Below are 26,159 nucleotides of genomic sequence, written 5' to 3' on the forward strand. Positions count from 1 at the left end.
CCAAATATAGGACATTTCGGTTCTAACAAGATTACTTTCCCCAATCTCTGTTCCCTTTGTTGACGCAGTACCCAGAAAAAAAAGGCCCGCTCCTACCTAGTCGAACTGAATGGAATCGAACCGAACAGATTTTTTAATTATTATTTACAAATGGGAGTCATAGATGATAATAATGGCGTGTGGCTTTTTATTATTATTCACTTGAATTCCAGTTCATTCACTTCATCCACGGTATAAAATTCGATATCTAGTGACAATTGTAGTAGGTTCTAATGTAGGTCTAGTTATTGCTAATGATGTTTGTTGTTTTAAGGGGCCTAACATCGAAGGTCATCGGTCCGGTCTAGTTATTATGCAGGTTCCTTCTTCTGATATTAAAATAGCAATCTCAGTTTGTGTCCGAAGATTCAGTTGCAGTGGTATGCTCGTAAAGTTTTCTTGTCTGAGTTCAAGTTCGATCCCGGCTCATTCTGGTGATATGTGAAGGTAATCAAATACGCCAGCCTCGTTTGAATAGATTTACGAGCACGTAGAAAACTCCTGAGGGACAAAATTTCAGAACTTCGGCGTCTCCGGAACCCAGAAATGTACTAGTGGACTAAATCGAATTATTATTTTGTCATGGTGCGTAATTATTATTATTTAGCGTATGGCATACAAATACATTATTACAAATGAACAACAATAACATTCTGTACTTGCTTAGGCTATTATGGATTTGAACACTGTATTGGGTGAAGGCCTGTAAGGTTCAATAAATCTTGTACTAATGTAATTAGTGGACTACGTAATGTTAGATCAAGTTTTTGTCTCCTTTTTTGCTTTTTGGTCACTTCAGTACTTTTCATCCTTTTACTATGTTCTTTCTTCTTTCATGCATTGGATGCATTCTGTCTTTTTCCTAACCCCCCCCCCCCAAACAACTTTCTAACCCTGTTGCGAAATGTAAGCCTATCTAGAATTTCTGCTTTCATAATTCACATTTATGCTAAATCCTTTTTCACTTCGATGAACCAACTTATTTGAGTGTTTTGGGATTTTTCAAAAATTATTATTTACAATTTGCTGTACGTCGCACCGACACAGATAGGTCTTATGGCGACGGTGGGATAGGAAAGAGCTAGGAAAGGGAAGGAAGCAACCGCGGCCTTAATTAAGGTACAGCCCCACCTTTTTCCTGGTGTGAAAATGGGAAACCACCGAAAATCCTCTTCAGGGCTGCCGACAGTGGGGTTCGAATCCACCCTCTCCCGAATGCAGGATCACAGCTGCGTGCCCCTAAGCGCACGGCCAACTTGCACGGTGTATACATTACTTTATTTGACGTACAGGCTGTAACTTAATGCTTATTTTTTCATTGTCACCTGTGGGTGGCTTGGAATTTCTTCGTTCTAGCAAGAAATGTTGTTTGAGGCAGCATCACCTTGCAGTTTCGAAACTAGGACGTTAAGTGAAAGAGGAAGAATGATAAATCACGTGATCCATCAGTGGCTTGCCTTCCTCCATCACACCCGTCTACATCCTTTGTAATTGTCTTTTCCAACCCTACAGTGACTGCAGATACTGACTCAAAATCCATAAGTGATGTACCTCTGCTCTCCTTGACTAGCAAATTTTTGATAATCTCTCCTTGGAACAATTAAAACATAATTTCGTGATTATGATCATTCCTTGATATCTGAGATTTTTCTACTTCATTGAATTCAATCAGTAGTTTGTCAAACTACGAATTTTATAGATCTGAATGATGTAAGAGGTAAAGCGTGTTAATGTGTGGGGAATGATCGAAAACCGTGCGTCCTTCATATAAAACTATACTTTGTTTTACCTCTCACCGATTCAGACAGGTCTTACGGTGACTAGGGGATAGGACAGGTCTAGTACTGGGAAGGAAGCGACCGTGGCCATATTTAACGTACGGCCCCAGCATTTGCCTGATCTGAAAATGGGAAACCATGGAAAAGCTTCTTCAGCTAACTGCTACACCTTTCGAACCGTCTTGCCATATACTTATTCAAGTTCACTATTTCTCCGTATCTTGTAACAATTTTATTTTACATATTATGGCCTATATTGAACCACTCTAGTCAATTACACAAAGGCTTTTGTACTTTCCTATCAGCCCAGTATTCCCTCATTCTGAGATATGCTCCCTTCCTTTCTTCAATTATTTATTGTTCTTGGTCTGTAGCGTGGTGTGTGTGTGTGTCTTAAAGAATCTTAATTTTGTCCTATTGTTAAGATCATCTGTTGTTCCTTTATTTCCGTAATCCATTTAATATTGGTCTTGCTATTCCAGAATTCTTCTGCTAATTCTGGTGTCAGGTGTTCTGATAAGATGTCCAAAGAATGAGATTAAAAAAAATGTCCTAATCGTGCTCAATACCGCTGCAATATCCTTATAAACAGTTTCATATGCTATTCCCCATTGCCCATTAATTTGATATTGTTTATTTAAGCATGTTCTAATTATTCGTCTTTCTCAATTTTGTCTATAGCTTCATTCATTACCTTCGATAGTCAAAACGGAAAGGTCTTTTAGGAAAATAACTCTACCGTCCTGTCCCATCTGGTATTGTTAATAATAATAATAATAATAATAATAATAATAATATACCGAGCAAGTGGCTGCGAGATTTGAATCACGGGAGATAGTGGGTTCGAACCCCACGGTTGGCAGCCCTGAAGGTGGTTTTCCGTGCTTTCATATTTTCACACCAGGCAAATGCTTTGGCTGAACCTAATGAAGGCCACGGATGCTTCCTTCCCACTCCTAGCCTTTTCCTCTCCCATCGTCACCATAAGACCTATCTGTGTCGGTGCGACGTAACACAAATAATAATAATAATAATAATAATAATAATAATAATAATAATAAGAGCCTATGTCCTCCGGGGAGTACTGATGCAGGTCTTTCGAGTTGACCCCATAGACGACCTGCACGTCTGCGATGGTAGGAACTTACTTAAATGAAGTCTAATGGATAATAGGCACAAATACGTAGTCCCTGAGCCAGAAAGTTAACCAGTTAAGCTTAAAATCTTAGTCCCGGTTGAGAATCGAACCCGGGACCCCCTTGAAATAAAGGCAAACGTCCTAACTATTTACCCACGGAGCCACAGTACTTAGGCGATATTTTTTTCATTTCGAACAGTGAGTGACAATATTACAGCATAAAGCACTGTGCCTCAATATTCCCATAGAGCCATATTTTTACGGTATCTTTAATCAATGCCTTCGAGCAATTCAGACTTCCGGTAAAGTTTAAAATTAATCTTGACCCCTGGTTGATAGTATTAAATCTAGAAATGGGATATTTACCAAGGCAATTACGCTGCTGCCGTGAACAATTTGGCATATTATGAACTGAGAAAATACTGTGGGAGGATTCTATTTCACGATTCTAAGCTAGGACATTGACAGCATTACCGGCGACGCCAAACACCTGACCGACACACCGCACTTACATGAACGGTTATGTTCGTACTACCTCCGTCTGTAGAGCAGTAGTAGAGTGTACCAAGATCACGGATTCAAACCCAACACACATAGATTTTTGAAGGGCGGATGTGATGTCAGCATGCGAAATGTCTCTGGTGACATATTTCGTTCTTACCCGACATAATTGGACAAAAATCAGCTATAGATAGCCCAACAGAGATCTAGTTCACTGTGCCATCTGGCAGAATAAAACGATACGTTGAAATTGTCGTGCAGGTGGTCTAAATGGCGACAAATTGAAATATCGGTTCACGTTCGTTGAGCGTATACGATTATTATTATTATGGACCTTGAGCTCTCAACTGTTTCTCTTCTTGCGGACCCGCCAGGTTTTCATCCTTTCGGAGTGTGCTTTCTTCCATGCATTAGAATGGACATGCTTCAATCCAGTTGGTACTTCTTCTTGATGAACCTGCCTAAGTTTGTGTCTGAGTGGTGCTCGGAGTTGAATGCCTGTTTCTGTGACTCCGTACTTTAAAACATCCTTATCGATTTCCATCAAGCAAGGAGAAATCGTTTTGAGACTTCTGAAGTAGAATAACACACGTTATAGATTCTTTCAGCTGGCAATCTGAAGAGATGAGCGTAAAACGTTATCCTTCTTTTCCGGATTACGCTTGATATCTTTTCGGTGTGGTTGTATATTTCTAAGCCGGTCCCGTGGTGTAGGGGTAGCCTGCCTGCCTCTCGCCCGGAGGCCCCGAGTTCGATTCCCGGCCAGGCCAGGGATTTTTCTCTCGACCTGAGGGCTGGTTCGAGGTCCACTCAGCCTACGTGATTAGAATAGAGGAGCTATCTGACGGTGAGATGGTGGCCCCGGTCTCGAAAGCCCAGATTAACGGCCGAGAGGATGCGTCGTGCTGACCACACGACCCCTCGTAATCTGCAGGCCTTCGGGCTGAGCAGCGATCGCTGGGCAGGCCAAGGCCCTTTCAAGGGCATTAAGTGCCGTGGGGATTGGTTTTGGTTTGGTTTGTATATTTCTAATTTGTTCCGAAGTCTGTAAACACCATCTTTGAGTTTGGGACCAATAATTTTTCGGATAATCCTCCTTTACTTAATTTCCAGTTTCTTTTCAAGCAGGCTGCATATTATTATTATTAATATTATTATGTTCGTACTTTGTGGTATTTATGGCCTACTTTAGTACATGAGCACCTTAATTTCTTCCAAATCAAATTGCATTTTCAGTGACAACATTCCACTCACATTCGCCAGATATGAACATCTCTTCTTCGCATATTTGGTTCGCAGAGTCACTCTAGTTAGTGTCAACCTCGGTAGTGTAATGATTAGTACTATTCACTGCCATCCTCGGCGGCCCGGGTTCGATTCCTTGTACTGCCAGAGATTTATGAATGGAAGAAGGGCTGGTATGTGGTTGAAACTGTCCATGCAGCTCGACTCCATTGGGGGTGTACCCGAAAAGAGCGGCACCACCTTGAGACAAGGTCAAGAGTTGACTGTAGTTAGTGAAAGTTGTAAAAGCTGAAAAATAATGCACGATTTAACAGATGTCTTTTACAGGTATATTTTGAAACACTGGCCGCTCCTCGTGATTGCGAACTTTCATCAATAAAAGCCGGCACCTTGATACTTAGCACCAGCATATGCATTGTCTTTATTATGTATGAAGCCCTGCTTACATCCAACATACAATGGCAATCATACCTGACTCAAGGCTTGATGGACAACAGCTGAAGGGGCTTTCAACTTTATGGCGCAGCCGTTATTCGTTCTGATAAAACGTGCCTTGCTAGGACGTCTTGTAGCAGTAAACCTAGTTGAAGTCCTGTGATCAATGAAATAGGAATGAAGTTTTGATGTTCGTTCTCAAGCTTGTTTCTCTTACATAGGCTATGCCCTAAGTGAGATGAAACCCACATTACGAACCAATATCGTAGGCTATATTAAGCACAGATTTATCAGACCAATATTTAATTTTTAAGTGTTGACTTTCAAAATGTGTTACCATATACCAGTGCTGGATATTTATAGAATAACCATCCTCGTAGAGCAATAACTTTGATAATGACTTTCATGCAGATATTATTGAATCAGCCTCGACTAATGATATAGGCCTACGGGCTTGTTCTCCGTTTATCTTTGGTTTGATTTCGTGGTTGGGCACAAATTTAAGGCAAATATGACGCTCCGAAATGCGCTCCCAACCTCAGGGTTGAAATATTCTCTCGGTCGTGCTAGAATTGGTTTTCTTTCTAGTCCTATCTCTAAGTATTTACAAATACCATGTCATGTAGAGCTTTTCATTAAACTTGGGTAGCATCCTCTTATCTCAGAACACAGTCGAATTTTGTTTGCATTTCAGCCACCCTTGATTGATCCTGTGATTTACATCCTCATCACGTCTACCCAGTTTTTCAACCACGCAGCCAACGCATTTGAAACTGCCACACTTTAACAGTGGCTGGGAGTCCAGAAAAAGTGCAGTCAAAACTTTCGGTCTTAGAGCGACTCACCTTCAGTCCATTGTCTTCTAGCAGTTTTCGTTCAAATACCTCCTGAATTAATACTAAGTTGTCGCTGATCAATGCTACATCATTAGTAAACAGTTATGTCTCACGAAGACATATGTCGATTCCGATGTCAGGAAATTCATGTCAATGATGAAAAGGAGCGAGCTAAGTCGACGGGCACTAACTTTGAACGGAAAGCGTCTTCATGTACAGTACCTACAGTGCGTCTTACCGGATGTTTACACCATTGTACATATCCTGGATCAAATTCACATAATATTCTGGATGCTATGAGCTCGTAATGCTGCCCTAATTTGATCTCTGTCGAATTCCTTCTCAAGATTGATGGAAATTGTGTGCAGATCTTCCTTAAAAACTATGTGTTTTTTCACAAGAATCCCTATGGCTTGAATTGCATCTACGGTGAACTTTCTCATTAAAAATCCACGCTAGTTAGCATGCGTCTTCGTTTAGACGAACTTTCTCACACGATTGTTGATCACTCGTTTCCAAACCTGTAGAGTCTGAGGCGTAAGTTCAGTGCCTATGCAGTTTCCACACTTTGACCCCTCTGAAGTACAGCCGCTACTCGATGGATTTTAGTGGTATTTCCTCCACTAAGGGACCATCATCCTCGTAATGGACCTCTCACCTCCCACCGCCCAACATTCGTCGTTCAGACACTGGCTGTTCGGTCTACTCAATAACTGTAGCAAGACCAGGCAAAATATGGAGGATATAACATGCAGAATAGCCAAAGAAAGCAATTTCTTCATAGGAACTGACTTTTCCATCCTCAAGCATAGAAATGTGTATCAGAAACATTTTTTAAGACGTTTATGAGAAGTATGGCGTTGTACGGTGGTATGGTAATAATTAGTACAGAAGGAAGGCTAACAGATGCACTGAAAAGTGCTTCTTAATTTACATTTAAATAATGCGTTTTTCTTAGAATGCTGAATGAGAAATAGGTGAATCACAAAAAAAAGGTACTGATTCGAGTTTTATTTATTTATTTATTTATTTATTTATTTATTTATTTATTTATTTATTTATTTATTTATTTATTTATTTATTTATTTATTTATTTATTTATTTATTTATTTATTTAGCGAGTGACTTTTTGTGCTGGGTGTGTCCAAGGACATGTTCGGCTTCCCTGGTGCAGTCTTCCTATTTGATGCCCATGGGCGACCTGTTCATCTGGGTTTGAGATGATGAAAACGAGGGAGGGACATCGTGAAATCCAGTGTCGGCAAAGAGCCTACTCCTGTTGAATAACACCAAGTGGTCTGCCCAAAGCTTGACTTCCTAACAATTCTGATGGTGACATTTTTTCCACCAGCGGGGCTCCAACCGGATAACTGCGGTGTCAGAGCATAGGGAATCGACGCCTTAAAGATCTTGGCCACCAGAAGGGTATCGAGTTGGTGAGAAAGAAACATTCAATTCGTGAAACACCGAGGAGTTGCTTAGTTCATTCCAAATGGAAGTGCGTGGGTAGGAGGTGACCAAGACATGAATAAGACTAACAGATCAGATTATATGTGAGTATATGTAGAATTTAATAATTGTGTGGATATAAAGTGTTCAACACCGGATAGGTGGCATGGAGGCCGGCATCAAACTAGTTTATGGACTGTGGACGGATGACCTAACAATACAACTGTAATAGGTATTAAAATATTGAATACAGAAGATAATACTGTACCAATTTCCCATCGTTACCAAATCTGCTAAATATAAAACCATGAGAACGAATATGAGAAGCGCCTGTTCAAAACCTGCTTAATGCATTTGTGGCCAATGGGTTATAACTGACATTCGGAAGTCTGCAACATAGACTACTAAACTGCGTGAAACGTCAGTATCAAACACATTTATTTAGCCATGTTAAAAATTTGTTGAATACGAGGCTCCATTGCAAAACCTGCTTAATGCGCTTACAAATTAGGAGCCATCTGTCCGGGTTTCTTGAAGATCTACAAATAACAAGAGTAACTGCATTTTTACGGACATTACGCAGAGTAATGTGCAGAACGTTTATGCGCGAGCTTCTTAAATTATGGAGGGAGCATCAAGACCATTGTCTACAAGTCCCAAGTGCTTCAGGAGTAGAGTCCGAATATAGAGAAGGAATTACAGAAAATTGATGAAAAAATAAAGCTTAAAGACTAAGCAGATATGATGAAACATTTTGCAACTAAACGAGAAGTGGGCAAGGAATGCTTCCCTTATGGTTGGAGTGCAGAAGTCAACAATGTCACAAAGTTCATAAGCATTTCCTTTCCAATTACCTAAGTGCAAAGGAATGCTCTTCATGTGAGAAAGAAAATCCATTCTTGTCAGAGGGGAAAGCACTTATCATGACCATCCCGAGGTAGTTCAGAAGGGTTTAAAGAAAGGGAAACCGAGCTCGATGGCTGCAGTCGCTTAAGTGCGGCCAGTATCCAGTAATCGGGAGATAGTGGGTTCGAACCCCACTGTCGGCAGCCCTGAAGATGTACTTCAATTAAGGCCACGGCCGCTTCCTTCCCATTCCTAGGCCCTTCCTATCCCATTGTCGCCATAAGACATATCTGTGTCGGTGCGACGTAAAGCAAGTAGCAAAAAAAAAAAGGGAAGACTTTTACATGCATGTCGCTGAAAAGACTGCTTATTGAAATTCCTCTCTCAGCAGAAAAAATTGGAGACGTGAAGATGCTGCTGAAAAAGCACTTTGGGGATTCGTGGGGGGATGTCCATGATTTTTCATATTGCAAAGTTGTGCGGGATGGAAAGATAAGAAATTTACAAGACAAACTCCCCGATGCTGTTTGTGAATCTTGTGATGCAGAGGAGGGTCCTGATATTAGTACACATTTTATGTAAAGTAATCCGTAGTGCAATGTTCATTGTATTAACATAACAGTAACTTGGACTGAAACAGTTTGCAAACAGTATACAGAAAATGTGAAGCGCTGTTCATTCTGCATCTATCACTAGTAGCAAGTTTGAAATATTATTTGCAGATATTAAACCCAAATCAATGTTTAAAATGAACTTTCAAAAAGATTTGTGTGAACTGCAGAGCAAAATCTGCCTAATGTAAAATCAAAAAGTAATTTCCCTCGATTCATTACAACTAATCGCACGAAACATATCGTGAATATAGAACGGAAATAATACAAATTTAAAAAAAAACAATTCTAATATCAACAGTTATTCTGCTACATATTTTTCTCATTTTCCTCAAAACTATAAAGTATACATTTGGCAGGTTTTGCACTGGAACTCCTCTAAACGTAGGACAATATGTAACATTATTTAAATGAATACATTTGTATTGATGAATAATCTTAAATTTCTAGAACGGACTAACGCCAAAATACGATAGGAAAATAAAACGCATCAAACATAATCAATATGATAAATTCAAGAGGACAAATGGGAGGAAATGTTCATTTATAGGAAAGGGTATTAGGGATTGGAACATATATATATATATATTACAGTTTGCTTTACGTCGCACCGACACAGATAGGTCATATGGCGACGATGCGATAGGAAAGGGCTGGGAGTAGGAAGGAAGCGGCCGTGGCCTCAATTAAGGTACAGCCTGGTGCAAAAACGGGAAGACCCTGAAAACTATCTTCATGGTTTCCGACAGTGGAGTTCGAACACATTATCTCCCTGGTACGGATTGGAATAATTTATCAAGGTAGATGTTTAATAAATATTCAGCTTCTTTGAAATAATTTAAGTACAGACTACATAAACAACTTAAAAGACATCCATGTAAGAGCCATCCACAATGAACATCGGAAAATAATATGTTTTAGTTTCGCTTTAAATAGATCGGGTTGACCCAAAATGGATGATCTACCACGTCAAAAATAATTTTCGCAATAATAATTCCAAACTGATAAAACATTAACGAAGGATACTAAAATTAATTTTCATGCTGGTGATGAACTTTCTTCTTGGATTTTCAAGAGCACAAGAATGCCTGTGAAAGGAAAAGAAATAGGTTAAGTATATTCAGGAACAATACTTTAAACAACAGAAATCGTACACTTACAAATATGCGGACAATTATAAATAATTTTCTGATCTAAATATTAATTAGGATTTTATATTTTATTATATATTGATACAAAATTTGTTGTTACTTAAGATTTTATGTATTTTGGCGTGTTTTAAATCTTTTAACCATAAAATAAATCAACGATGGGTAAAATCAATTTTGCACGCATTTCTGTCCTTATTTCTTGACATTTCGTTATGCAACATTTCTTGTACTCTAGATTAAAGTGGATAAATTATTTCCAGGCGATATTTTAAACAAAATTTTTAAATTATCACGGGTTTCTGAAATGGAGGCAAAAATCAAATCTGTGAGTGAAATGGCTAACAGAACGTCAACAGGAGCCGAATTTGATAGCGAAGTACAATTAATTCTGTGGACACTGCGTGTGGTAACGAGAAGTTGACTAACTATTATTGTAGACAACCCATAATTAGCAATTATCTAGCTGATCACTGTGCCTCAGTCGGAAACAATTATTCGAAATCCGCAAGTCTCGAGTTTCACATTTACGGATCCAATTCGTTCTGTGAGTGTTGGCTCTTTAATTAACACTGCAAGGTCGCTGTTTAATAATCTGATGCTGGGTATCAGTTGATAGTTATTAAACTGCAACTGTCCAACGTGGACCGAACAGTTTGAAGGAATCTGGTTTCATTGCCTAATGGATCAATTATATTCGTTTTTAACAAGTTTTTCCAATATATTAAAATTACATTGGCTTTTTCATTATTCAGGAATGGAGTTTTTCAGGTCTGCATACTCATCGACGATATATCTGGAGTTGGCACTTACCAAGCACTGAAAGGATGTTTATTTCTTTATTCATAATTATTTATTTTAATTCACAATATTCATAATACAATGGTCCAGTCATCATGTTAGTGAATCCCACATAAGGAAGCTTGTGTGTGGGCTTGTGTAATTTACATACATTAGATTTATTGTATAATAAAGTAATTTCAAAGACAAGTGGCTAAAATGTTGTTTAATGGGAAGTAAAAATATGGCATCCGTCCAGTTTTTAATTATTGATCTATTTTTCTTATACCATTCCAATATTATTGGAAAAACACAATTATAATCATTCTATAGATGTACAAATATTTCTTAAATGAAATTATAACAACAAGAGACGTAATACTTACTGTGTTGTATAGAGCGACGTAATTTGTTTGACTTTATGACCTAATTTATTATATGATCCATATCTGTTTGAAGAAGCCAGGTGTTCAGGCATACTTTTAGTTTTGGCCCTTTCCTCATCATTAATATTTCTGGGGGTAAAGAATTAAAAATACGTGATCCTAGATATTCTGCATGTCTCTGTCCAAGTTTGCGTGTGAGCTCGCATCCGGGAGATAGTGGCTTCGAACCCCACTGTCGGCAGCCCTGAAGATGGTTTTCCGTAGTTTCCCATTTTCACACCAGGCTGTACCTTAATTAAGGCCACGGCCGCTTCCTTCCCATTCCTAGGCCTTTCCTGTCCCATCGTCGCCATAAGACCTATCTGTGTCGGTGCGACGTAAAGCAACTAGCAAAAAAATAGTTTGCGTGTTTCTGTTTGGGATTGGTGATTCACATCTCAGTTGTAGTCTATTACCATGGCAAGTACGTGTCTGGTCCTGGAGGCTGAGGTAGTTCTTTACGATGTGTGATGTCACAACGTTTGCTTGTAACTGCCTTATGTTTAAAACTTGAGCTGAATTGAACATTTTATCGGAGGAAAAGAAAAAATATTTTCCATGCGTAGTTTTTAGTATCTGCTTATGGGTGATGCATAGAAGGATTATATACTTGTCCAGTGCCCCACCCCATCCAATAATTCCATATTAAAATATATTATTGACAAGTGCTTAATACATGTAATTAATCTCATAGTGGAACCGTATTGAGGACAATATATTAAAATTATAAAATCCTTTTAATCACAACCACCTACTCAATACATTATATTACTCATTGAATTATAAAATAATCATGAGGTGTCTTAAATAAAGGAACATGTTTCGTTCGACATAGCGAACATCATCAGCCTTAATTTACAAGGATTAGGTCAGGGCCCTGAGCTGAATGATAAAAATTGTTAAAAGAGTGACAATACCATAATAAAAAGTAAAATAACATTAAACATGAAATTATAACAATATGTACAGATTAACAGCAAGTATGCAGAGGAATATTTTGAATGATGGTAGTGTTGTATGTCCGGCGCTCCCCTTCTCGCTCCGTCAGCCAGCTGCACGCGCGCCTGTGTATCATTCTGCTAGCTTCGACGCGCAGCCCTCAGTGCGCGTGCCTGATCATCGAGTGTACTATAAATTGGAGCTCCCTGCCTGCTCACTGGCCCACTTGCCCCGGTGTCCAGCTCCAGAATACACCCTACGTCGAGCACGGAGGCTACTCCTCTTGAAAATGTGCTTCGACCAGGTGGACTGAATTTCTGGCAGTACGAGGTTTCACCTCTGGTCACCGCTCCCTTTCCTGTATCCGCTGCCTATGTTCCGTAATTCTTTTACAAGCCATTTTCATTCCCTAATGTACGCAAGCTACCTTAGTTTCGCTAGGTGGAATTTCTTCAATCAATTGAACTTGCTTTTTAGGAATTCAGGCACTTCAACAAACAAGGACTCTCAAAGACATTTATGTTAGTGTGCCAGATAGTTCTCGACTATCAACGTGTCAATTCACAAAGACTATCTTTTCAAGATAGAAGTGTATATAAAGACTGTAAACCTGTACATATTGTATAAAGACAGACTTTTCTCAAGATTCAATATTCCCTTTTGCTTCAAAATAAATTTCAGTTATTTGTGTAAATATCATAAAGTGAAGCAATAAAAGTTGTGTTTTGTAAATTTCAACTTTGGTTACAACACAACTCTATGGCGACGAGGTAAAAAAGCACACCACTACCATTCTTCGGCCCCAGTCGCCAACTCTATGGCGACGAGGTAAAAACGCAACAACCTACAATTCTTCGACCCCAGTTGCCAACTCTATAGTGACGAGGTAAAAAGCAACAAACTACACGTCATCAGCCCCAATCGCCAACTCTATAGCAACGAGGTACACACGACACTACAATTCCACAGGCCCAGTTGTCAACTCTACGGCGACGTGCTAAACAACAACGACACTCCAACCAGTTCTGACACACAGCTTACCTTACTCTTTCTTGCACGCATCTCGCAATGGCTAATGCGGAACAACTCGCTACGGTCTTCCAAGCCTTACAGCAGCAACAACAACAGTTTATGCAACAACAACAGGCAGCATTAATTCAGGCTATTCAAGCTATTTCTGTCTCTACACAGCCATCAGCTATTCCTCCGTTCTCTGCTTTTGATCCAGCTAAGGAAGAATGGTCAGTTTATTTAGCCCGTTTACAACAGCATTTCATCTGCCATTCTGTCACAGATGATCAACGCCGCCGCGCACTATTTCTTAGTTCGGTTGGCAATGCTACGTGTGAATTACTACGTAAATTAAGTCCAGAAGAACACTTATCTGGGGTACCCTTCACGCAGCTCTTGGCCCGTCTCACGGAACACTATGCCAAAGCTCCTCACATAGTGGCTGCTCGCTATAAATTTTTTCAGTGCAGAAAGCAACCCCATCAGACACATACTGAATGGATAACTGAATTGCGTGGTCTAGATAAACCCTGCCAGTTCATCTGCTCCAAGGACGGTTGTGGTTCATCCTACACTGATTCTCTCATTCGGGACATGATAATTTTACATACTCCTGAAGACAAAATACGTTTTGACGCTGTCAAGCAGAGTAACCCTTCTTTAGAAGACGTCCAGCGTATTGCTACGGTTTATGAGCTTACTACCAAGACTGCCGCAGCCATAGCTTCTCCACACGAAGTCGCACAAGTCTCGCCTCAGGCCCGCAAGTCCTCTGCTACAGTGAACCGTACGGATAAGGCGCTCTCCACCAAGCATTCTCGCCAGGGTCCCTCTCGTAATGCTACACGGAAGCCCAATTCTAAAAGCACCTCGAAACTCCTGCCTTCCTGCCGAGGTTGTTTCAAGCATCATGAACGTCGTGACTGTCGTTTTTTCAAAGCTACTTGTGAACGATGTAATAAACTTGGACACATTAAGACTGTCTGTCAAAGTTCGCTCCGCCCTGCTAAGACTACTGCAGCACGCCGGAAGCATATACAGCCCCGCCAAGACATGGAAGTTGATCAGATCAATCTTATTCTTCCCACAAAGGATTCTCACAAAATCATCATTCCTCTCTCATTCTCTGATCGATCTGTCGATTTTCAATTAGACACTGGATCACCTGTCTCTATTATTAACCTGACTACCTACCACGACTTAGGTTCACCTTCATGCTCTCCAGCTGACATCCAGCTCGTGACATTTAACAAGAAGAAAATTGACATCAAAGGTCAAATTAAGCTTCAGGCTAGTTATAAAGGAATTCAGAAGGCCATTCCTCTTCTCGTAGTTAACAACTACACTGCATCAAACATTATGGGCATGGATCTATTTAACTTATTTGGTTTCCAGATACATGACAACATTAACGTCGTATCTACATTGCATCCTACTTCTGACGTTACCGCTCTCCTAGCGCAGTTTCCTGAAGTCTTCGACTCTCAGCTCGGAACAGCAAAAGACTATACAGCTCACATACAGCTGAAATCCGGAGCTAAGCCTCGCTTCCTCAAATCACGTCCAGTACCCCTAGCACTTCAAGACCAGGTCACGAAAGAATTAGAAAGATGGATACAAACTGGAATTGTTGTACCAGTTACTTCTAGTCAATGGGCTACTCCACTCGTGGTAATCAAGAAACCTGATGGTAATGTTCGACTTTGTGGCGATTTTCGATCTACAGTCAACGCACAACTCGACACCGATATCTTTCCTATTCCACGTCCAGAAGACTTATTCCGTCGTCTCTCTGGTGGACAATTCTTCTCTCGAGTTGATCTTAAAGAAGCATATCTCCAGCTACTTTTAGACGAAGAATCTAAGAAATTTCTCACACTCAACACTCCTCTCGGACTGCTCCAGCTCCAGCGGCTCCCATTCGGTGTTTCATCCTCAGCGGCTATTTTTCAGCGCTATTTGGCTCAACTTACCGCCTCCATTCCCGGTTGTGCTAACTACCTGGATGATATTATTGTTACTGGAAAAGATCATCAGGAACATCTAACCAATCTACGCCTCCTTCTCCAGAAATTGAAAGACAATGGCTTACGAGCGAATCTCGCTAAATGTACCTTCTTTCAACCTCAAGTTCACTACCTAGGACATATACTTGATAAGAATGGAATTCGTCCTAGTACACAGAATGTCTCAGCGATAGTAAACATGCCAGCACCTCAAAACCTCAAGCAGCTTCAGTCCTTCATAGGCAAAGCGAACTATTATAATAAGTTCATTCCACACTTCGCTACAGTGGCAGCTCCATTACACGCTCTACGTAAAAAAGGTGTTAAGTTTCAGTGGACTCCGCAATGCCAACAGGCATGGAAAACAATCAACAACGCCTTAATTCAAGCTATACAACTCACTCATTTTCAGCCCGACAAGATCATCACGCTAGCTACTGACGCTTCAGACTACGGTGTCGGTGCCGTTCTCTCCCAGAAGGATCGTCATGGACAAGAACGCCCCATCGCCTTCGCTTCGAAAACACTTAATGACCATCAACGTCGATACTCGCAGATAGAGAAAGAAGCTTTAGCCATCATCTTTGGTATTCGCCGTTTCAATGAATATCTCTATGGCAACCATTTCCTGATCATTACCGATCATAAGCCTCTTGTACACTTATTCCATCCTGGTAATAAGATCCCAGAGAATTCCCTCAGAAAGCTTCAAAGATGGTCCATGTTCCTTTCTGATTATTCCTATCAGATTGTATATCGAGCCACATCCCAGCATTGTAATGCTGACGCCCTCTCACGCTTACCCGTTGGTCCTGATACTGCCTTCGATTCTCAACAATCTGAATGTCTTCAGTTGGATATAGAACTTGAAGATACTGTATCCAGTTTTCCTATTGATGCTACCTGCATAGCTAGAGCTACGGATAAGGACAGTACACTTGCTACTGTACGTACTTACATCCGCAACGGTTGGCCTCTTCAGAGCACACTTCCTGCCCACCTGGCACCTTATCATCGTATGCAGCATCGTCTCACGACTCGTGCCGGAGTTGTATTACTAGAAGCAGGCACCATCTTCCGAGTGGTTATCCCACTTAGCCTACAGAAACAAGTTCTCGGATTATTACACCAAAGCCATTGGGGTATCTCCAGAACAAAGCAACTCGCCCGTCAACACTGCTACTGGCCCGGTATTGATGCCGCCATCGAAAAGCTAATACGTCATTGTGAGCAATGTCAAACGAATCAGAACGCCCCGTCTTCTGATCTTGCTTCATGGCCTCCTGCTACTACTCCATGGGAACGAGTTCACATCGATTTCGCAGGTCCTTTCCTCAATTCCATGTGGTTAATAGTCATCGATTCCCTGTCAAACTTTCCATATGTCGTGGATATGCATTCGACTACTACAACCGAAGCTACCATTCGTGCTCTCCAGAAAATCTTTACTACAGAAGGTTTACCGCAAGTACTCATTTCAGACAACGGACCTCAATTTACAGCTACTGCTTTTCAGAACTTTTGTACACATAATGGCATTCGTCATATCCTAGCACCACCTTTTCACCCTCAATCTAATGGTGAAGCTGAACGCTTCGTACAAACATTTAAAAGAAGTATGAAGAAAGCTGTCTCTTCAGGCTTAACTAAAGACCAAGCCTTGCTCCAACTCTTAAACAACTACAGAACTCTACCCGGCGCTGATAATGTCACTCCTGCACAGAAGCTCCATGGACGACCTCACAGAACTTTACTTTCTCTGTTACAGCCTCTTCCGGCCCAGCATAAGACCTCACCAACGAAGTTCTCCCTCAACGACAAGGTCTACACCAGGACATTCAAATCCAACCCACTCTGGATACCTGGAGTCATCTGCAGATCTTTGGGTCATCGTCTATACGAGATACAGACTACGGAGAAACGTATCTGCCGCCATCAAGATCAGATACGTCTGCGCTACCGCCCCTGTCCAGCTATTGATGCTATTGCTAAACCTGATAAATCTATTGCTGAACGCGCTTTAGATCATTTAATAACAATGGGTTCCTTTCAGGACGAGACAGCGCCACTCCGCCCAGTTCCAGCTCCGGACAATACAACAGAAACATCAGCAGCTCCGCCCCAGCATCGCAGTCGCCGCCAGCGCCGCCGCCGTTTCACGCCGTACCGGCGTATTTAGGAGGGGAGGGTGTTGTATGTCCGGCGCTCCCCTTCTCGCTCCGTCAGCCAGCTGCACGCGCGCCTGTGTATCATTCTGCTAGCTTCGACGCGCAGCCCTCAGTGCGCGTGCCTGATCACCGAGTGTACTATAAATTGGAGCTCCCTGCCTGCTCACTGGCCCACTTGCCCCGGTGTCCAGCTCCAGAATACACCCTACGTCGAGCACGGAGGCTACTCCTCTTGAAAATGTGCTTCGACCAGGTGGACTGAATTTCTGGCAGTACGAGGTTTCACCTCTGGTCACCGCTCCCTTTCCTGTATCCGCTGCCTATGTTCCGTAATTCTTTTACAAGCCATTTTCATTCCCTAATGTACGCAAGCTACCTTAGTTTCGCTAGGTGGAATTTCTTCAATCAATTGAACTTGCTTTTTAGGAATTCAGGCACTTCAACAAACAAGGACTCTCAAAGACATTTATGTTAGTGTGCCAGATAGTTCTCGACTATCAACGTGTCAATTCACAAAGACTATCTTTTCAAGATAGAAGTGTATATAAAGACTGTAAACCTGTACATATTGTATAAAGACAGACTTTTCTCAAGATTCAATATTCCCTTTTGCTTCAAAATAAATTTCAGTTATTTGTGTAAATATCATAAAGTGAAGCAATAAAAGTTGTGTTTTGTAAATTTCAACTTTGGTTACAACAGGTAGTCTATAAAGTTAAAACAAACATGAGGTTGTGAAAGTAAAAAGATATAGATATAGTAGATCTTAAATTATATGTCAATGCGTGAAGCGTGGATTAATTGTTGACTATGGAGTTCTTAATTGAGCAAAACAAAAATTAAAATAGAGTTTATTGAATAGTGCGAGTCAAGCTGAGTCAGTTAAAAGGCGCAAAGCGACGAAGCTAAGGTTGAAATGACGTAAACTTCAGTAGTTAGGAATTCTGTAGGAGAGCCAACACAATGCCAGAAGGAAATACAGGTTGAACTAGTCCGTATTTACACGCTAGCAGTAGAATTAACTTATACAACGTAGGACACCAATATGGACTCGTTAAGTAACTATAGCTTGAAAGTAGGGAGAGTTCCAGCAAACCAGAATGGATGGAGCAGATTATGGCACATTGGAGTTAGAAATCTGAAAAGAAAGAAAAGGGAGGAAAAATAAAATTATGTTATAATGAAAAAAAGGTTAGTAAAAGTTAGAAGGAGGCTTACCCTTGGGACTAGTGTAAGGTGTTCGCTAACGTTGGCTGCGCGAATCAAACTGGCGAGTAACCTTATTGCTGCTTCTAGTATTGTATGTATGTATACGTAAAGGCGGGGAGTGAGTCATGTGAGGAGGAGGGGTGACCGATTCCTTAGGCGGGTCGGGTAATCGTGGAGGGGGTGTCGCATGAGAGGGCAGTAGGGTAGTAGTTGTTGTATTATTAACAGTTGTATAATTAAAGATTCTCGTAAAGTTATTTTTATTTATATTGAAAAGTGAGAGTAGTTCTGGAATTTTCTCGATTATTGGACTTTTAATTTCTGAAGTATCATTTAAATTTTGATGCCCGTTGAAATGCTGGTCTAGGAATATGTAAATGTTCTCAAACTCTGTCATAAGTTTACTTTTATTGACGTATTTCAAGATTTGAAGGTCTTTTTCAATTGTAGTAAAACTGTGGCCAGTCTCTTCCATATGGGTACTCATGGCGGAATACTTTTTATGTTTCGAAGCGTTGTAATGTTCAAGGTATCTGGTCGAAAAGCTACGTCCAGTCTGTCCGATGTAGGAGAATCCACAATGGGTGCATTTAAGCCTATAGATACCAGAGTTCGAGAATTTATTGTGATTAATGTTAACTATATTCGAATTGAAGAATATATTACGGTTCGTATATCGGGTTCTATAAGCGATATTAATATCGTATTTCTTTAGGGGGTTAGTAACTTGAAATAGGCCTGGATTTGTGTAGGTGAAGGGAGCATATTTCGTTTTTTTAGGCTTGTCTGGAATCAATTTTGTTGCAGTTTTTAATTTTATCTTGTTAATGATTTTATTAATCATTAAGGGGTTATAGCCGTTAATTCTGGCTAAATCCTTAATATAGTTTAGTTCTTTTTTGCGATTTTCGGTTGTCAGCGGGATTTTTAATGCTCTATAGACAAGACTAAAAAATGCAGCCTGTTTATGAGATTGCGGATGTAAGGAATCGTTTCTTATAGTGATGGGGGCACAAGAAGGCTTTCTAAATATTTGAAAAATGAACTTATTATTCTCTCTTGAAATGTTTAAATCTAAAAAGTTTAGAGAACTATTGATCTCATCTTCCTTAGTGAATTTGATATCATTGTCAAGCTCATTAAGGGATGTTAGCACACTATGACTATCGTTTTTCTGTGTATCTATAATGGCAAAAGTGTCATCAACATACCTTAACCATAATTGAAGACCATTAATATTATTGATTATTTTGTTATTTTCCAAATCATCCATAAAGATATTAGCTAGAATGCCCGAGATCGGGTCACCCATTGCTAGGCCCTTTTGATGATATATTCTATTATTGAAGGTGAAATAGTTGTTATTAAGTACAAATTCTAACAGACTGATGAAATTATCTATTTCGCATTTGCTAAGGTTACTGTGTTTTAAAAGGTTTGATTTAATAATCTTGACAGTTTTGCTTACCGGAATATTGGAATACATATTGGTAATATCATAGGATACCATTATATGATTATGCTCAAGATTGAATTTCGATAATTTTTCACAAAATTCAACGGAATTTCTTATATAGGCTGTATTATTGAATTTAAAATGTTTACTGAGAAAATTATGCAAAAATTTTGAAACTTTGTAAGAAGGGCTGTTCATGCAGTTGATGATAGGGCGTATAGGTACGTCTTTTTTATGGATTTTAGGCAAAGCTTTTGCAGTTGGAAGTTTAGGGTTCATTATTATAAGCCTCTGATACTCGTGCTCTTGTAGTAAGAACGGCAGATTCTTCAATAGGTTCTTCAAACTTCGTTGGATTTTGGGGGTGGGATCTTTATTAATAATAGTAAAACTGCCATTAGCGAAGAAATCTTCGGTTTTTTTAATGTAGTCATCTTTATGTAGTAATACTATGGTGGGACCTTTATCAGCTTTAGTGACGATGATATTATTATTATTAATTTTATTTCTTACATCATGTATTTGTTTGTTAAGGGTCGGATTCGAGGTAGTTTTCAGTTCTTTCGCCAGAAAAGGAAGCTTTTTCTTTACTTCGTATTTAATGTCTTTACGCACTTCTACGGGGAGTTTTTGAATGTTAGATTCAATTTCCGCGACTGTAGTAATCAGATCGTCGGTTTTTTTCGGGTTAGGCCAATTAAATTTCAGGCCTTTATCAAGGAGGGATAGTTCATTATCTGAAAAGTCAGTATTAGATAAGTTCACCGTAGTAGGAAAACGATTTAAGTCGGCGGAAGGGAGGTTAGTTTTACTGTTGACACTACTCTGTTTATTCTTAGTGTTTTGCAATTGTATCAGTTTATTGTCTAATGTTGTTTGTTTCGTCTTCACTATGTCATGTACCTTTTCATTGACAAACATGGAGTATGAACTCCATTCTAATGGGGACATACTAGAGGATATTTCAAGATGCGTCTTATAAAGTTGTAGGTTTAGGAACGATTTCTTTTTGTAATGCGCCTTGATTTCGTTTTTTAACCAAAATTCATTAACTTTCGTTTGAGTTTTACGTAAATCAGAAATCGAAAAGTTTTTTCTTTGAAGGTGTTTTAGAAATTTGGGAATTAGTCCATGCTTCATACATTCTTTTAAAAATTGAATATCTCTAGATATTTTGCTGACCTTGACTTTGAGATTAAGATATCTATTCCTTTTCGTAGCCTGGTAGGCAGCTAAGTTACATGTAATTAATCTCATAGTGGAACCGTATTGAGGACAATATATTAAAATTATAAAATCCTTTTAATCACAACCACCTACTCAATACATTATATTACTCATTGAATTATAAAATAATCATGAGGTGTCTTAAATAAAGGAACATGTTTCGTTCGACATAGCGAACATCATCAGCCTTAATTTACAAGGATTAGGTCAGGGCCCTGAGCTGAATGATAAAAATTGTTAAAAGAGTGACAATACCATAATAAAAAGTAAAATAACATTAAACATGAAATTATAACAATATGTACAGATTAACAGCAAGTATGCAGAGGAATATTTTGAATGATGGTAGTCTATAAAGTTAAAACAAACATGAGGTTGTGAAAGTAAAAAGATATAGATATAGTAGATCTTAAATTATATGTCAATGCGTGAAGCGTGGATTAATTGTTGACTATGGAGTTCTTAATTGAGCAAAACAAAAATTAAAATAGAGTTTATTGAATAGTGCGAGTCAAGCTGAGTCAGTTAAAAGGCGCAAAGCGACGAAGCTAAGGTTGAAATGACGTAAACTTCAGTAGTTAGGAATTCTGTAGGAGAGCCAACACAATGCCAGAAGGAAATACAGGTTGAACTAGTCCGTATTTACACGCTAGCAGTAGAATTAACTTATACAACGTAGGACACCAATATGGACTCGTTAAGTAACTATAGCTTGAAAGTAGGGAGAGTTCCAGCAAACCAGAATGGATGGAGCAGATTATGGCACATTGGAGTTAGAAATCTGAAAAGAAAGAAAAGGGAGGAAAAATAAAATTATATTATAATGAAAAAAAGGTTAGTAAAAGTTAGAAGGAGGCTTACCCTTGGGACTAGTGTAAGGTGTTCGCTAACGTTGGCTGCGCGAATCAAACTGGCGAGTAACCTTATTGCTGCTTCTAGTATTGTATGTATGTATACGTAAAGGCGGGGAGTGAGTCATGTGAGGAGGAGGGGTGACCGATTCCTTAGGCGGGTCGGGTAATCGTGGAGGGGGTGTCGCATGAGAGGGCAGTAGGGTAGTAGTTGTTGTATTATTAACAGTTGTATAATTAAAGATTCTCGTAAAGTTATTATTATTTATATTGAAAAGTGAGAGTAGTTCTGGAATTTTCTCGATTATTGGACTTTTAATTTCTGAAGTATCATTTAAATTTTGATGCCCGTTGAAATGCTGGTCTAGGAATATGTAAATGTTCTCAAACTCTGTCATAAGTTTACTTTTATTGACGTATTTCAAGATTTGAAGGTCTTTTTCAATTGTAGTAAAACTGTGGCCAGTCTCTTCCATATGGGTACTCATGGCGGAATACTTTTTATGTTTCGAAGCGTTGTAATGTTCAAGGTATCTGGTCGAAAAGCTACGTCCAGTCTGTCCGATGTAGGAGAATCCACAATGGGTGCATTTAAGCCTATAGATACCAGAGTTCGAGAATTTATTGTGATTAATGTTAACTATATTCGAATTGAAGAATATATTACGGTTCGTATATCGGGTTCTATAAGCGATATTAATATCGTATTTCTTTAGGGGGTTAGTAACTTGAAATAGGCCTGGATTTGTGTAGGTGAAGGGAGCATATTTCGTTTTTTTAGGCTTGTCTGGAATCAATTTTGTTGCAGTTTTTAATTTTATCTTGTTAATGATTTTATTAATCATTAAGGGGTTATAGCCGTTAATTCTGGCTAAATCCTTAATATAGTTTAGTTCTTTTTTGCGATTTTCGGTTGTCAGCGGGATTTTTAATGCTCTATAGACAAGACTAAAAAATGCAGCCTGTTTATGAGATTGCGGATGTAAGGAATCGTTTCTTATAGTGATGGGGGCACAAGAAGGCTTTCTAAATATTTGAAAAATGAACTTATTATTCTCTCTTGAAATGTTTAAATCTAAAAAGTTTAGAGAACTATTGATCTCATCTTCCTTAGTGAATTTGATATCATTGTCAAGCTCATTAAGGGATGTTAGCACACTATGACTATCGTTTTTCTGTGTATCTATAATGGCAAAAGTGTCATCAACATACCTTAACCATAATTGAAGACCATTAATATTATTGATTATTTTGTTATTTTCCAAATCATCCATAAAGATATTAGCTAGAATGCCCGAGATCGGGTCACCCATTGCTAGGCCCTTTTGATGATATATTCTATTATTGAAGGTGAAATAGTTGTTATTAAGTACAAATTCTAACAGACTGATGAAATTATCTATTTCGCATTTGCTAAGGTTACTGTGTTTTAAAAGGTTTGATTTAATAATCTTGACAGTTTTGCTTACCGGAATATTGGAATACATATTGGTAATATCATAGGATACCATTATATGATTATGCTCAAGATTGAATTTCGATAATTTTTCACAAAATTCAACGGAATTTCTTATATAGGCTGTATTATTGAATTTAAAATGTTTACTGAGAAAATTATGCAAAAATTTTGAAACTTTGTAAGAAGGGCTGTTCATGCAGTTGATGATAGGGCGTATAGGTACGTCTTTTTTATGGATTTTAGGCAAAGCTTTTGCAGTTGGAAGTTTCGGGTTCATTATTATAAGCCTCTGATACTCGTGCTCTTGTAGTAAGAACGGCAGATTCTTCAATAGGTTCTTCAAACTTCGTTGGATTTTGGGGGTGGGATCTTTATTAATAATAGTAAAACTGCCATTAGCGAAGAAATCTTCGGTTTTTTTAATGTAGTCATCTTTATGTAGTAATACTATGGTGGGACCTTTATCAGCTTTAGTGACGATGATATTATTATTATTAATTTTATTTCTTACATCATGTATTTGTTTGTTAAGGGTCGGATTCGAGGTAGTTTTCAGTTCTTTCGCCAGAAAAGGAAGCTTTTTCTTTACTTCGTATTTAATGTCTTTACGCACTTCTACGGGGAGTTTTTGAATGTTAGATTCAATTTCCGCGACTGTAGTAATCAGATCGTCGGTTTTTTTCGGGTTAGGCCAATTAAATTTCAGGCCTTTATCAAGGAGGGATAGTTCATTATCTGAAAAGTCAGTATTAGATAAGTTCACCGTAGTAGGAAAACGATTTAAGTCGGCGGAAGGGAGGTTAGTTTTACTGTTGACACTACTCTGTTTATTCTTAGTGTTTTGCAATTGTATCAGTTTATTGTCTAATGTTGTTTGTTTCGTCTTCACTATGTCATGTACCTTTTCATTGACAAACATGGAGTATGAACTCCATTCTAATGGGGACATACTAGAGGATATTTCAAGATGCGTCTTATAAAGTTGTAGGTTTAGGAACGATTTCTTTTTGTAATGCGCCTTGATTTCGTTTTTTAACCAAAATTCATTAACTTTCGTTTGAGTTTTACGTAAATCAGAAATCGAAAAGTTTTTTCTTTGAAGGTGTTTTAGAAATTTGGGAATTAGTCCATGCTTCATACATTCTTTTAAAAATTGAATATCTCTAGATATTTTGCTGACCTTGACTTTGAGATTAAGATATCTATTCCTTTTCGTAGCCTGGTAGGCAGCTAAGTTACATGTAATTAATCTCATAGTGGAACCGTATTGAGGACAATATATTAAAATTATAAAATCCTTTTAATCACAACCACCTACTCAATACATTATATTACTCATTGAATTATAAAATAATCATGAGGTGTCTTAAATAAAGGAACATGTTTCGTTCGACATAGCGAACATCATCAGCCTTAATTTACAAGGATTAGGTCAGGGCCCTGAGCTGAATGATAAAAATTGTTAAAAGAGTGACAATACCATAATAAAAAGTAAAATAACATTAAACATGAAATTATAACAATATGTACAGATTAACAGCAAGTATGCAGAGGAATATTTTGAATGATGGTAGTCTATAAAGTTAAAACAAACATGAGGTTGTGAAAGTAAAAAGATATAGATATAGTAGATCTTAAATTATATGTCAATGCGTGAAGCGTGGATTAATTGTTGACTATGGAGTTCTTAATTGAGCAAAACAAAAATTAAAATAGAGTTTATTGAATAGTGCGAGTCAAGCTGAGTCAGTTAAAAGGCGCAAAGCGACGAAGCTAAGGTTGAAATGACGTAAACTTCAGTAGTTAGGAATTCTGTAGGAGAGCCAACACAATGCCAGAAGGAAATACAGGTTGAACTAGTCCGTATTTACACGCTAGCAGTAGAATTAACTTATACAACGTAGGACACCAATATGGACTCGTTAAGTAACTATAGCTTGAAAGTAGGGAGAGTTCCAGCAAACCAGAATGGATGGAGCAGATTATGGCACATTGGAGTTAGAAATCTGAAAAGAAAGAAAAGGGAGGAAAAATAAAATTATGTTATAATGAAAAAAAGGTTAGTAAAAGTTAGAAGGAGGCTTACCCTTGGGACTAGTGTAAGGTGTTCGCTAACGTTGGCTGCGCGAATCAAACTGGCGAGTAACCTTATTGCTGCTTCTAGTATTGTATGTATGTATACGTAAAGGCGGGGAGTGAGTCATGTGAGGAGGAGGGGTGACCGATTCCTTAGGCGGGTCGGGTAATCGTGGAGGGGGTGTCGCATGAGAGGGCAGTAGGGTAGTAGTTGTTGTATTATTAACAGTTGTATAATTAAAGATTCTCGTAAAGTTATTATTATTTATATTGAAAAGTGAGAGTAGTTCTGGAATTTTCTCGATTATTGGACTTTTAATTTCTGAAGTATCATTTAAATTTTGATGCCCGTTGAAATGCTGGTCTAGGAATATGTAAATGTTCTCAAACTCTGTCATAAGTTTACTTTTATTGACGTATTTCAAGATTTGAAGGTCTTTTTCAATTGTAGTAAAACTGTGGCCAGTCTCTTCCATATGGGTACTCATGGCGGAATACTTTTTATGTTTCGAAGCGTTGTAATGTT

Source organism: Anabrus simplex, chromosome 9 (assembly GCF_040414725.1).
Source record: "Anabrus simplex isolate iqAnaSimp1 chromosome 9, ASM4041472v1, whole genome shotgun sequence".
Lineage (NCBI taxonomy): Eukaryota > Metazoa > Arthropoda > Insecta > Orthoptera > Tettigoniidae > Anabrus > Anabrus simplex.